Source organism: Tursiops truncatus, chromosome 17, assembly GCF_011762595.2.
Source record: "Tursiops truncatus isolate mTurTru1 chromosome 17, mTurTru1.mat.Y, whole genome shotgun sequence".
Lineage (NCBI taxonomy): Eukaryota > Metazoa > Chordata > Mammalia > Artiodactyla > Delphinidae > Tursiops > Tursiops truncatus.
In genome coordinates this window covers 7082862-7097956 of record NC_047050.1, presented here as the reverse complement: position 1 = coordinate 7097956, position 15095 = coordinate 7082862, and positions in this window count along the sequence as shown.

The window sequence follows — 15095 nt, the reverse complement described above, 5'->3', positions numbered from 1 at the left end:
TTTATTTTATAACTAGAACTTTGTACCTCTCAATACCCTTCACCTACTTTGCCCAACCTTCCAATCCCTGTCACTCTGGCAACCACCAGGTTGTTCTCAGTACCCCTGAGACCCTGTAGGTCCATCCATGTTGTTACAAATGGCAAGATTTCACTCTTTTTTTATGGTTGAGTAATACTGCATTGTATACATACAACATTTTCTTCATCCATTCATCTACCAATGGACACTTAAGTTGCTTCCATATCTTAGCTATTGTAAACAATGCTTCAGTGAACATAAGAGTACATATCTTTTTGAACTGGTGTTTTTGTTTTCCTCAGACATAAGAAATTTTATCCAAAGTGAAATTGCTAGGTCATATGGTAGTTGTATTTTTAATTTTTTGAGGAATGCTACAAGCTTGAATTACATTTCTTTGGCCTTTCAGAGAGACTTTGCTTAATCAACACATACATATTCGTCTTGGCAAAGCTGTTCCTGCTCCTTTAAATAATGGACTGTATATGTTTAAGGACCACGGCTACTTACTTAGCTTGTCATTGTTTTGTATTAGTAAGGTAGTATTAGGTACAGAAAGATAAGCATCATAAAAAATTAATGTTTATTGCATAATCAATCATAGGATATGCCAGAAAGGACGTCTTCAGTTTGGATTGGCAGCAAGATGAGTATAAGAGGCCATTTGTATAGCAAAGAAAACAACCACTGATGCTTCCTAACAAGTCTATCAACACTTGCCTGATTTGCTTATTATAAACTCCAAAGGGCCAATGTTTAAAAAGAATGAAAAAATTGTCCAATTCCTTATCAAATAAAAAAATGTAAATGTTCAAAGACTCTCCCAGTGCAATGTTCTAAATCACAACAGCTAGAATCAGTTATTTTTATGTATAGTCTTGTGCAGATATTTTCAAATGAGGATTTTTTCTCTTATTACAACGTTTGCATCTTATTGTGAACACATCATCCTTGGATTAGTAATTCCTTATCTTAGCAGGTTCTTTGTTTTTTAAATGTATAATATATACTTAACACTACATAATAAAAGTATAGTATTATATAGTAATGAATTGGATCCCCATAAAAATATATTTCAGTAATCAGTCCTAGAGATAAAGACTTTTATGAATATAAGATGTAAACTAAATTTTCACTACATAGAATAAAATAGAATGAAAACTCTAGAAATGGCATCTCTAAAGTTCACAAGTTGGAACTGAGATGCCCACTGGGCTCGAACAAGAAAGGGAGCACAGGGAAAGACACACAGAACAAGTGCTTTGAAAATATCCATAAAATAATAGAATCATAGAATTTGAGAGATGTAAGTGATTTAATAAGAGCATTTAGTCTAAGCCCTTTATTTCCAGACAAAAAAACTAATATTTAACATCACACTATTACTACTAGAATTTTCAGAAAATTGAAGCAATGTGTGTAATGGCAATATTTTACTTAAAAAATGATCCCCAATGTTTAGCAGCTAGTACAAATAAAGGAAAAAAAATTAAGTGCTTATTAAATTCTAAGAAGATGCTTAGAGGTCTGGAAATTTTAAGAAGGAGCTTAGAGGTTTAGAAAAACAGAAGTCAGAGAACCAAGTACAAGCCTAGGCTGCACCAATAAGATTTACATGACTCTGGCTTAGTCACTGAGTTTTTTTGAGCTAGGGTTTCCTGGCCTGCCTCCTGTGAGGTTTTGTGAGGCTTGGCGAATATGTTCACCATTCATCCAGTGACGTAAGCCAACTTCCTCCCATTAACTGTAAGTCAGTTTGCCAAATGGTCTCCCTAAACCCCAGTCAAATTAGTTAGTATTCTTCTACATATTTGCAAATTTGATGGGTAGAAATGTGTCCTTTAAGTTACATTTTCTTGCTTATCGATGAGTTGATCATCATTTCTACATTCATTCCCTATTTTATTCTGTGGTTTAGCTATTTTACTGGGTGTGCATATCCTTTCACTATTTTTCTACTGGGTGACTGGTTTCATTAATTTGAGGTGGCTTTTTAACATGTAAAGAATATTACTTTTTTATGTTATGTACATTAAAATGTGTCCTTACAGTCTGTGACTCCTTTTTTAACTTTCTTGATGGTGGTTTGGCTTTATAAAGTTGAAAATTTCAACGTGGTCAAATTCACCATTATAATTCTCTACGACCACTGAATTGTACGTCTTACTCAGAAAGACTTTCTATATCCCTAATAAAACTATTATCCTATATTTTCTACCACTATATCTAAGAATTGTAACACATGTTGTTTTCTTTTACTTGATCTGGAACTTGGTTTTGTTTTTTGCATGTCGTGATGTAAGGCTGAAATCTTATTCCAGTGTTTGAGACACGTGTTTGGGTTATGTTGCTATTTACTGGCTATGTCTTTGCTTTATCAGTGACTACGGTATGATACACAGTCAGATCAGAAGTATGTATTAGAAACAAGTGCAGTAACACTAACTTGGAAAAGAGACATGGCATGTCTCATTTGAACCCCTTTTGTTTGAGGAAACTCAGTCTTTACCAAGAAGTGAGAAAATATGGCTGTTCTGCTCTCCTAGTTGTTCTAAGAATGTTGGAGAACATTACGATGAAAGGGCCATTCTTAATCGGAATTTAGCTCAGACGTGTTCAATATTTATACTAGCTGTCTATGAGATTTCCCCCTAAGACAAAAATTGAGGTAGTTCTGAGTATAAGCTTATAGATGTGTATAAATGTTTAAGCAGATATAAACTGTTTCTGTGGAACTTGTTACATTTTCCAAGAGAGATCAGAAGCTTTCTGTAGCATTGCTGTTAGAATGTTATTCCATGAAACTCAAATGAATTCAGCCTCACAATTGCAGATACTAAGAGTTAGATATGAATTAACATCTATACGGAATCATATTGAAAACATAGTTTTCATCCTTTTAGATCATACCCTCTTTGTGAGATTAGGAACCTAGTCCCAGTTTTCCAAATTTAGGATTTAAAAGCTGAGAATTTGGAAGCACAAAAATTTTTCTGCTTATGAAAAGGGTTAGAGCTGCAGGAGGGATTAGCTTCCCTCTATCAGAAGCAGAAGGATGACTTTGGGGACTGAATCTTGTGGTCCAGAAGAATCATGGGGGCTCTGAGGCCCATGATAGAAGGCATCCAGCAACTGCTTATTAAATATCGATGAATAAATAGCTTCTCCACATTCTGGTCGGGAAGAGACGATGGGAAAAAAACAAATGGGTAGGTTAATTGACTAACTACTAAAGAAAACAATTTTTGACATCCAACATATGTCTTTAGCTTCCAAGATTAGGGATGCCCAAAAGCTTGATGTCTACGTTTGGAATCACTGCTGTTGCTCTGGCTCGTAGATTACAGGCCTTGTTAAAGACTGTATTGGCTCCGGAAGATCCTTCACATATGCTGTTCACTTCTGCCTTGTCTGAGACCAGGCTGAGCACAGCCTTGCTGCAACTCAAGGAGAATGTGGAGGGTACAGGTGCAGCAAAAGATCATACTGGGACTTCTAAGCTCCCTATCACAAGGAATCCTTTAGTTAATTTTTTTGCCTAAAAAGGGGATATTAAGGTATCTTCTCAAAACTAGTATGACTTAATATATTGTTTAATTTGTGCTAAGGTCAATGTGAAATTTAAATAATTGCATCTCTTCTCAGATAGTTGCTAAACTAAGTAAACAGAGTGCATTTTGGAGAAAGAGTGGATAAGTGCTCTGCAAGATTAGGAGATGGCTTTCTGCTTTACGCAATGAAAGCGTATGCAGAATATCTACCCAAACATCACGTCCGCTCCATGTCCACTAACTAGAATTTTACGTTTGTCTGAGAAGTAGGTGCTCCGTGTAACACTAATCTCATTGTTTCGTCTTTCGGCTTCCTGACACCTATCTTTAAAATGGTGTGGGTGTATTAAAGCATCCATTTCTTCCAATAATGAAGGTAACACTGATACCCTGTGTCTAGTTATAAAGAATAACAAAGCAGTAGGAGCCAGTGTATCTATTCTTCTTTGTGACAAGGAGTGATTTATAGCAACATGCCCGTGCAGAGCATATGCTCTATCTAACAAGGCTAGTTATTATTTGAGTGACCCATTGCTAGATCAAGCTCCAAGGAAAGTTTTGCAAACTTTAATTCTGTAGGATGACTTCTGTTTCTGTTTCTCTACTACTCAATTGTATGTCTGCTAGTGCCACACAATAAAGGGCCCTAAGATCTGAATGAATTTTACTATTGAAATGTAGCATTCAAAATATTTATGTGCTGCTTTGTGATTTTTTTTCTTTTTCCTTTTTTCATTCCTTTTTGCCACCATGGTCTCTACATTTTGATCGGTTTGTTTATTTATTTATTTAAGATTACAGTCACATTTCCAAAGAGCCTACGGAGAAATGTTTTAAACACAGAGTCTTGATTTTAAGGAGAAACTGAGCAGGGCTAATTACAATAACAGCAAACGTGCAGTAATAACATTAGAAGGAATTCTGTATGGTGTTTGTACAGGATGTGTGGATGCTTATAAAAAGCCCTTGAACTCCCATGATCTCTTTCAGTTTATGTAGACTTAAATCCTTCATTGTACTTTAAGTGGTCTTAGTCTAGTTTCTATCATTTCAGGTTGTTTTTTACTAGTTGGTAAAATCGGAAACAAGTGTATTGTTAACAACAACAACAAAAATTCAGAGCCGCTTACAGCTTAAGTCACTTGGCGATGATTTTTCTTTCCTTCCAAGTGGCATGGATGGCTCTGTCAGCTTGAGTGTTCACCAGATAAATGAATGGCTGGAGAATTACCATATGCTTTCTCCTCTGGGCGATGCACAGCACAGTGATGGAGATACCTCCGGCCAGGCTTCTCTTCAGCAGTCTTCCGCCAACCCCCCTCAGCTGCAGAGCTGACACCAAAGCCAGCGGACAGCTTCATCCTTCTCTTTGTGAGCCAATGATTGTGGAAAGTACAAGCGTATTTGACAATAACTAAATTTGTTTGAAGAGCAAGCATAATACAGGAGGAAAAAACCCTAATCAGAATATTGTTATTTTGACACTTTTAGTTACTTTTTAGAAAGTGCCCTCCTAATTTGCGGCTTGCCGTGATCTCAACATCCAGTAGAAAGCTGAGGATTTTTCATCCCGTTGACAGGAAGCCATTAATAAAACAACAATCTTTTGTGTCTAGTAATCTTTAATCTCATTTTGTCACACACTTCTCAGTCGCACTTCCACCCGTTTTACAGTATAATCTATGGCACCCAAACAACTCCTGCCTTGGAAAAGGTCATTCTGTCAAGGTTTACTTGTCTTTGAAGAAAAGTAATAGAGCATTATTTATGAACCGAAGAATGCACTTCACTACTTTAATCAATCAGGAAGATGCTTGTATTATTGTATCTTTTGCTGCTACCAACCCCCCCCAACCCCAACCCAAAGAACCACAAGCAAAGGATACGCCAATCTTGCTTTCTCTTTTATGTTGTAAAAGGCCTCTTACCTTTTATGTCTCTTCTGCTTTTGTGTTTATGGCACCATGGAAATAACAAGCCTGATGATGTCTGATATCTGGAAACAGTTTGTAAATTCTATGCAAGGGGTGGATCTATTCTAAAGATCATAGAACCTCTGGACAGATGAAGCAGCCCATCCAATATGCTCATTATGGGAAGTTCATCTGATAAAACAGAAGGGAATTTGCAATTAAAAACCTTGCGGATAAAGAAAAAGTTGAAGAGTTTTGAGACTGTCTTAGAGAGTAATCAGCAAAACAAAAGCAATTATCATGTTTTTGTACAGAAGATCCCCAAACATAACCACAGTTGGTCCCCATATGTTTCTAGAAACTACCACGAGCCCAAATTAGAACTTGCTGTGTGGGGAAATGAATTGGTAGTTCATTAGAGAAAACAGTTAGAGTTGAAATAAATGTCTCCAATAAGGATTTAATTTAAGTTAGGATGTTGGGTGTGAATTAAATACCAATAGATAGCAATGCCATTCATAAAATTTTAAAAATTTGTTAAAAATATATCTAATTACAAAATGGTCAAGTAAGAGTCCATGTATTTTTGGTAACCTATTTTATAATACATGAGTATGACTTTAAGAATATGTAAGAATCAACTGACAATGACTTTTTAGAACTTAATTGAAAAAAATAAACCACAGAACCAGAAAATGACATGTGTTTGAAATATTTTGTTTTGAACGTCATATTAGCCAAAGCACCAAATTGAACATTGAAACCTTATAGTGATTTCCAAGTAGATTTAGAAGTTAAGACTGGGTCAAATAACCTTACATTATTAGCTTATTTATTTACACCACCACAGAGATTTTGGGGTGGCTTATATTCAGTTAAGACTATTCACTTGAAAAGAACAACAAATGATTAATTCATCAAAAATTAAGAAAATAACTCCCATCCCTCAAAATTATGATTAAACCAGTTCCATTACCAAATGAGTAAACTGGATTTTAAGTTTTTTTTTTTTTTTTTTTTTTTCGGTACGCGGGCCTCTCACTGCTGTGGCCTCTCCCGTTGCGGAGCACAGGCTCCGGACGCGCAGGCTCAGCGGCCATGGCTCACGGGCCCAGCCGCTCCGCAGCATGTGGTATCTTCCCGGACCGGGGCACGAACCCGCGTCCCCTGCATCGGCAGGCGGACTCTCAACCACTGCGCCACCAGGGAAGACCTGGATTTTAAGTATTTAAAAATTGTTGTAGTGATGATTGAAAATAATTGCTTTTAGATATAAATAGATATTTCGAATTCCAGAATGAGGATAATGAAAAGGGAATTCTCTCAAGGTTCAGGGGAGAAGGGACCTTGCAGTTGGGGCTGATGTGTAGGTGAAACAGAGGAAGGGAGATGTGAAAAGGTGAGAGGTTTTCTTGAAGTTCGGGTCTGGTCATTGCAAGTGGTACTTGCTTTACCTCCATGTTATAAACCCTCTCAGCTTCTCAATAAACATGCTTATGAAGAAATGAAGACATGGGATAAAGACATGACAATTCACAATGTTAAATATAAGGTCAACTTTATGCCATAGGATAAAATGGAATTGCAATAGATAAAGTATAAAACCACACTTACAATAGAGCATCTTGCTCACTGGAAAGAAAATAGGGATTTACCACACCTCTTCCCAAAGTAGGGATGTACCATACCTCTTTCCCAAATAGGGATCTACCACACCTCCTCCCAAAGTAGGGGTGTACCACACACCTTCCAAAACTAGGGCTCTCCCACAATTGCTTTTCAACATCTGTCCACTGGCTCACCAATCCTTGCTTGGGTCTCTGCCATGCATATGCAATTGTTTGCACATCACCTCCTTTTGATACCACCTCCGTATAAAAAAGTTGCCTCTTTTTGTTTGTCAATTTGGATCTCACAATGCCCACAGAACAACAGGGAAGGAAGATGTTGGCAGTGATTCTGTTTGCTGGTGGCTGGATAACAGTGAGGGAAAAAGGCATAGAAGTGGGAGGGAGGTAGCAAGAGCCCTCTCCTAGGTATATAGGAGATCAAAAGTGCTATTGAATGCCATCATTTCAGAGTGTCAGAGAATGAGGAGGTGAGGGTCAGAGTGGATACCACCTCAACTCAGCAAATCAGTTTGGATCATTCATTAAAAGTATGGGCTCGAGAGCAGATTATTTGGTCAATGGCACTTCCACAGTTTATTTAATCTCTAAGTCTCAGTTTCCCCATTGAGAAAATGGAGATGGTAATAGGAACTTCCTCAGAGAGTTATTTTGAAAATTAATTAAACAATCTATGTAAACTGTTTAACTCTGCATGGCACATATGTGAACCCTCAAACATATAAGTTATTTTAATTTGAGGATAGAAAATGATTGATCAAGGAAAATGTATCTTTGACACAGTTTAATATAGGAAAAACCAGGAGCACCATACATAGAGAATGATTGTTTTATGCAGGGGAGGGAAACTCCTGTATTTCTGGGACAGGATAGGATTTAGTGGGTTTTTTCCCCAGTCATACACAGCACTTCTCTTTGAATTCTTGTCTTAGGGGCTTCTGGGGAAACCCACACTGAGATACCACACATATCTCTAGCTGCCAAATGCTGTCTCTGGCTACACTTCATTTAAAGATTTTTAAACAGAAGAGAACGACAACAACATGAAGCTTATTAAAAAATAAAGCAAATTTTGGTATGAGCTGAACATGACTTTTCAAAGCCAATGGCAGAGACTAGTGTATGCACTTTGACACAGCTCACAGTCATTTTGAATGAAAAAATATCTACTAAGGAGAGAGTTATATTTATAACATAACATAAATATAACATAAAATGTTATATTTATAACATAATAAAGACTATGTATGACTATCCCACAGTAAACATAATACTCAGTGGGAAAAATCTGAAAGGTTTTCCCCTGCAATCAGAAACAAGACAGGTATGTCCACTCCCATCACTTTTATTCAACATAGTACTGTAAGTCCTAGCCAGAGCAGTTAGACAATAATAAGAAATAAATGGCATCCAATTTGGAAAGAAAGAAGTAAAATTGTCTCTATTTGCAGATGACATGATATTACATATAGAAAATTCTAAAGACTCCACCAAAAGTTGTTAGAACTAATAAATTAATTCAGTCAAGTTGCAGGGTACAAATCAATAAACAAAAAATTAGCATCTCTATACACTAATAACAAACTATCAGAAAGAGAAGTTTAAAAAAAAATCCCGGGCTTCCCTGGTGGTGCAGTGGTTGAGAGTCCGCCTTCCGATGCAGGGGACGTGGGTTCGTGCCCCGGCCCGGGAAGATCCCACATGCCGCGGAGTGGCTGGGCCCGTGAGACATGGCCGCTGAGCCTGCGCGTCCGGAGCCTGTGCTCCGCAACGGGAGAGACCACAGCAGTGAGAGGCCCACGTACCGAAAAAAAAAAAAAAAAGAAAATCCCACTTACAATTACATGAGAGAGAACAAAATACCTAGAGATAAATTTAAACAAGGAGGTGAAAGACCTGTACTCTGAAAAATAGAAGACACTGATGAAAGAAATCAAAGAAGCCACAAATAAATGGAAACAAATTTTGTGTTCATGGATCAGAAGAATTAATATTGTTAGCATATCCATACCACCGAAAGTAATCTATCAATTGAATGCAATTCCTATCAAAATTTCAATGACTTCCTTCACAGAAATAGAAAAAAATCCTAAAATTTGTATGGAATCATGAAAGACCCTGAATAGTCAAAGCAACCTTGAGAAAGAAGAACAAAGCTGAAGGCATCAAACTTCTAATTTCAAACTATATTACAAAGGTATAGAATCGAAACAGTGTGGTACTGGCATAAAACAGACACATAGATTAATGGAACATAATAGAGAACCCAGGAATAAACATATGCATATATGTCCAGTTAATTTATGACAAAGCAGCAAGAATATACATTGGGGAAAGGATAGTCTCTTTAATAAATAGTGCTGGGAAAACTGGACAGCCACATAAAAAAGAATGAAATTGGGCCCTTATCTTACACTATACACAGAGATTAACTCAAAACATATGAAAGACTTCAACATGAGACCTGAAACTGTAACACTCCCAGAAGAAAACACAGGGGGGTGAGCTGTTTGGCATTGGTCTTGGAAATGATTTTTGTTGCAAAGACAACAAAAGCAAAAATAAACAAGTGGGGCTACATCAAATTAAAAAGCTTCCACACCCGCACAGCAAAAGGAAACCGTCAACGAAATAAAAAGGTAGTCCATGGAATGGGAGAAAATATTTGCAAAGCATGTAACTGATAAGAGGTTAAAATCCAAATATATAAGGAACTCATATGACTCAATAGCAAAAAAACAAAACAAAAAACCCCAAATAACACAATTTTTAAAAAAGGCAGAAGAACTGAATGGAAAAGTTTTTCCAAAGAAGACATACAAATGGCTAATGGGTACATGAAAATGTACTCAGCATCATTAATCATAGGGGAAATGGTAATCAAAACCAGGATTTATCACTTCCTCTCTGTTAAGATGTCACATATATATAAAAGAGAGGTAAGTGCTGGAGAGGATGTGGAGAAAAGGCAACCCTTTTGCACTGTTGGTGGGAATGTAAACTGATACAGTCACTATGGAGAACAGTGTGGGGGTTCTTCAAGAAATTAAAAATAGAATGGCCATATGATCCAACAATGTCATTTCTGAGTATATATCCAAAGGGAAAAAAATCACTGTCTTGAAGAGATATCTGTACTCCCATGTTCATTGCACCATTATTCACTATAGTCAACAATCCGAGTGTCAATTGACAAATGGATAAACATGCACTTGTGCCTTGGAGACAGACAGACATGGGTTCAAATGCTGGTTCTACAACTTAATAACAGATATCTTGGGTGAGTTATTTGACCACTAACTCTCAGTTTCTTTTATTGTATAATGTGGATTGTGTGTGTGTGTGTGTGTGTGTGTGTATGTTGTATGTGTGCAATAAATTCCCAATCAGATTCTACCAAATGATGACAGTTGGCATGAAACTTTAAATCTATTTATCATCTCTGACTTGGCAGAAAATCATTACAAAATCACAGTCATCATTTAGTAACTCAAAATGCTTTTTTCAAAGGACACTAACATCACTAAAAGAGATTTGTATCTCTTTTATATGTAGGAGTCCCAAATAGAACTGAGTATTTCTATACTACCCGAAGCTTAGCAAAATGAGATCTCTATTTTAGAATCCCTCCACTTTCTAATGTTTGATCCCCAATACATCCTGCTTGCTGATTTATGTTAAGCCCTGTGGTTTTCTAAAATTCTCTTTCTTTTATGATTGCACAATATCGTACTCCAAAACCTAACGCGTTAGGTACAATGACCATTGAAATGATAAAGCACAGTTTCTAAAGAATGTGGCATATATGTACGTGTTCTTTTCTTTTTCAACTAGAAGGAACTGTTTTAGAATAGAAAATAGGAATACATTTAAAAACCCATAAAGTAGGAAGACATAGTATTCTAAGGAACAATAATTAAAGCTAAGGAGATTATAATGCAGCCAAGAACGGTTATATCACTTATTTGTGCACTGAAATTGAAATAATGCTATTCAAAATTCTATTGAAAATATGATTGCTAATATCAGAGATGGCATAAATGAAGCTAAATTTTAATGAGGAAAGAAAATGGAATGACTCTCCAAGCCTGTGTAATTTGTTCAGCTCAGAGCTAAATATATAATCTAAAAATGTATAGAAACTGATATGCTCATCATTCCATAGCAGTAAAATGTGAGTGGATTACCAGAAAAGGTTCATTACTGATGAAAGATGATGCTTCTCTGAAGCAAAAAGACAGTAGATGGCGTTTCTTCACAAAGGGCTAGTTTATTTTGAGGGTGAATTTCACACGTGTTGGAATGTTATACACATTCCGATGGCTTACAAGTATTTGTGTTTACAGAATATCGTGAGCAGCTCACTGAAGATCAGGCTTTCACTAAGATTTAAATCCATCTTATATCCTGCTGGGAATCTTGAAAATTATAATATATCTCCGTTTATTAGTTTAAATGAAATACCAGAGAAATTACACTATTCAAAAAAATAGAGTGCAGAAGGAAGAAATGAGATTCTAATCAACGGAGAAGATTTCGCTGAGTTTTTTGGTTACTGAAGTGGTAGTTAATACTTTTCCTGTTTGTAACACAGGCTATGTTAACCACTGCCTATCCTACAGGTCTGAAGGGGGAGCAAATATGTCCCCAACCAAGGAATCGCCCCTGTCTACTTGTGATTTTCAGAAATAGTATCCCTAGCTCAAGGGCTTTGCCATGAGGCTTATGTCTTAACTGATAGAAACATTGCTTACTTAGGAAGTTGTGAAGAGGTGGGTGCCTGGCTTCCACTGCTCCTTTCAGGTAATTTCCTTCTGCCAGCACCTTCAGAAGGAGATAAGAGAGGAATTTCTGATCTAGTAAAAGAGTTCCTCAACCTTCCTGCTTCTCACTTATCCCCCGAAAGGTCCACTGCAATCCCTTGTGTATGTGTGAATGTATGTATAAATATATGTATATGTCTGTAAGTACATGTGTTTGTATATACATATTCACCATTTATTCATTCATGCAGTCATACATTCACTAAATTGACTACATATTTACTATGTGCTGTTGTTTAATTGCTAAGAGTACAAAACAGAGGAAGACTTGAAGTCACCGTGTTTGAATCAGGTAAACTTGAACTAAAATATTTACTCTGTTTATTATCTGTGTAACCCTACAAAAGTGTCCTAAACACTTCTTTATCCAGTGGTGATAAAGTAACTCCTAGAGTTAATGTCAGAAATAAGTAATTTCTTTGTGACCAAAGGACATAGCACTTAGAGTAAGTACTCAATAAATGACAGCCACATAGTAATAATTATGTTTTTAATCTAATGAAAAACAATTTCTTCCTTCTCTTTAAACACCAGTTTCTCTCTCCCTAATGGATCATTTGCACTAAAATACATTTTGCTGTTTCATTTATTTAGAAAGAATCTTACTTACCCCACTTCTCCATCCACTTAGAGCCCCATTTCTCCTCCTCTTTACAGCAAAATCCCGTTAAGTTGTCTGTACTCGTTCTGTTCAATCCCTCCCCTCCCACTCCTTTGAAACCAATGAAATCAGGTTTTCTCCCTCTCAACTGCATCAAAACTACTTTCTGTGAAGGCCACCAATGGCTTCTATTTTTCCAAACTAAGCTCAGTACTCAACCCTTATCTCAATTGATTCTCAGCATCATCTACCTAAGTTAGTGTCTCCTCCCTTTATGAAACATTCTCTTTACCTTGCTTCCAGGACGATATCCTCCGGGTGTTTCTCCTGTCTCACCAGGAGTTCCTTCTCTATCTTCTCTGCAGATCCCTCATCGTCTCCCCAAACTCTTCCAGGGCTTATGCTCAGTCCTTGGGTCATTTCTTTCTCTCTACATTTACTCCCCTGGAGAGCTCTTCTAGTTTCATAGCTTTCTATGTCAAAGACTTACAGATTTATGTCTCCAACTTAGACCTTCCCCCTGAATTCCAAGCTTGCTTTAATCGCTTTTTCTTACTTGCTATCTTCAGTTCGATGTCCAGCTGACATCTTGAAATGAGCAGTTTTGATCTTTTCCTCAAAACTTGCTTCTCCTGAAGTCTTTCTGATCATAGTAAATGGCAACTCCATCTTTCGCATTGTTCACATCAAGAACCACACTATGATCCTTGATTCTCTTTTTCTTCTCCTGTTATATATATTATCTCACCTGTCATATATACTGCCATTGCCTTAAAAATAGATCCCAGATCTGACCTCTTCTCACCACCCTGGCAAACCATTGGAATCTATTGAATGAGTCAGTTACCTCATGAACTAGACTTCCTGCCCTTGCCTCTGCATAACCTGGCAGCTAGAGTAGTCCTTTCAAATGCATGTCAGCTCCTCAGGCTTCTTTGTTGAAAATCCTCCAATTATCTCCTATGTCACTTTCGAGGAAAGAGATATGGGAACATATGTATATGTATAACTGATTCACTTTGTTATAAAGCAGAAACTAACACACCATTGTAAAGCAATTATACTCCAAAAAGATGTAAACAAACAAACAAACAATAGCCCACAAGGCTGGCCTTACAAGGCCAACGCTTTTCCCCCAGATACCCACTGGGCTCACTCCCTCACCTTCTTCAGGTCTTTGCTCAAGTGTTCTCTTCTTCTGAGGGCTTCACTGAGACTCCTCTGTTGAGAATTGAGCCTTGACCCCATTCCAGCACTGCTCATTCCTCTTTCTCATTGTCTTTCTTCTACAGCACTTATCACCATCTGATATACTACTTACTTTACTTATGAGATTTATTTGTTGGCTGTTTCCCATACTGCAATTTCAGCTTCATGCAATAAGTTTTTTTTAAAGTCTGTTTTGTGTATTACTGTTTCCAGAGTTAGATCTAGATTTTCTGAGGCTTAGAGTTCATACAATTTGGGGTTATCTCTTAGAAACATAAAATCGTGAAACCATGAAATATGAAAATTGGTGATTATTTAAAATGAGAAAAATTACAATCAAGTTACACTTTTCAAAAAGCTTAGAAATTCAAACACCACAAAAATAAATGACTGTTTTTTAAATTAATTACCCCAAATTTTTTGATGCATGTTTTGAAATCAACATTAAATAACTGTTTTGTAACATAATTTCAATACAGCATAACAAAAAAATGAAAACCTCTAGCATGGTCACTTGAAATTTGTTTGTTTTTGATAATTTAGAAAAGTTACATTTTGTTTTCATTTGCTCTTTTCACTTGCAGGTACCACTTGCATATTTGGCAGGACTGGTCTGGTGGAAAGTGGCCGTTAGCCAAAATAATTTTTAATTTAAGTATATCCATGCAATTTTTGGGATAAAATTATACTAAAAAAATTCCCCCTTCTTTATTGGCGGTTCAGATTTAACTGGTGTTATGTATATTTATATTCTAAATCTGGCAATCTTACTATTTGTTCTCGGAGAGAGCTGCCTAACATTCAAGTAAGATAAAAATTTACCTGTAGCCTCGAGTTTTGGTTTTGGTTTTTGATTTTATTTATTTATTATTTATTTTTATTTTTAAATTAATTTTTATTGGAGTATAGTTGCTTTGCAATGTTAGTTTCTGCTGTACAGCAAAGTGAATCAGTTATACATATACCTATATCCACTCTTTTTAAAATTCTTTTCCTATTTAGGTCATTACAAAGTACTGAGTAGAGTTCCCTGTGCTATACAGTAGGTTCTTAGTAGTTATCTATTTCATATATAGTAGTGTATATAGGTCATTCCCAATCTCCCAATTCATCCCCTGCCCCCTTGGTAACCATAAGTTTGTTTTCTACATCTGTGACTCTATTTCTGCTTTGTAAATAAGTTAATCTGTACCATTTTTCTAGATTCCACATATAAGGGATATCATACGATATTTGTCTTTCTCTTTCTGACTTACTTCACTCTATATGACAGTCTCCAGGAGTTTTTGATTTTAAAGTAATTTTATTTTGTACATTTAAATGTCTGTAACAACTGGAATTGATTTTAA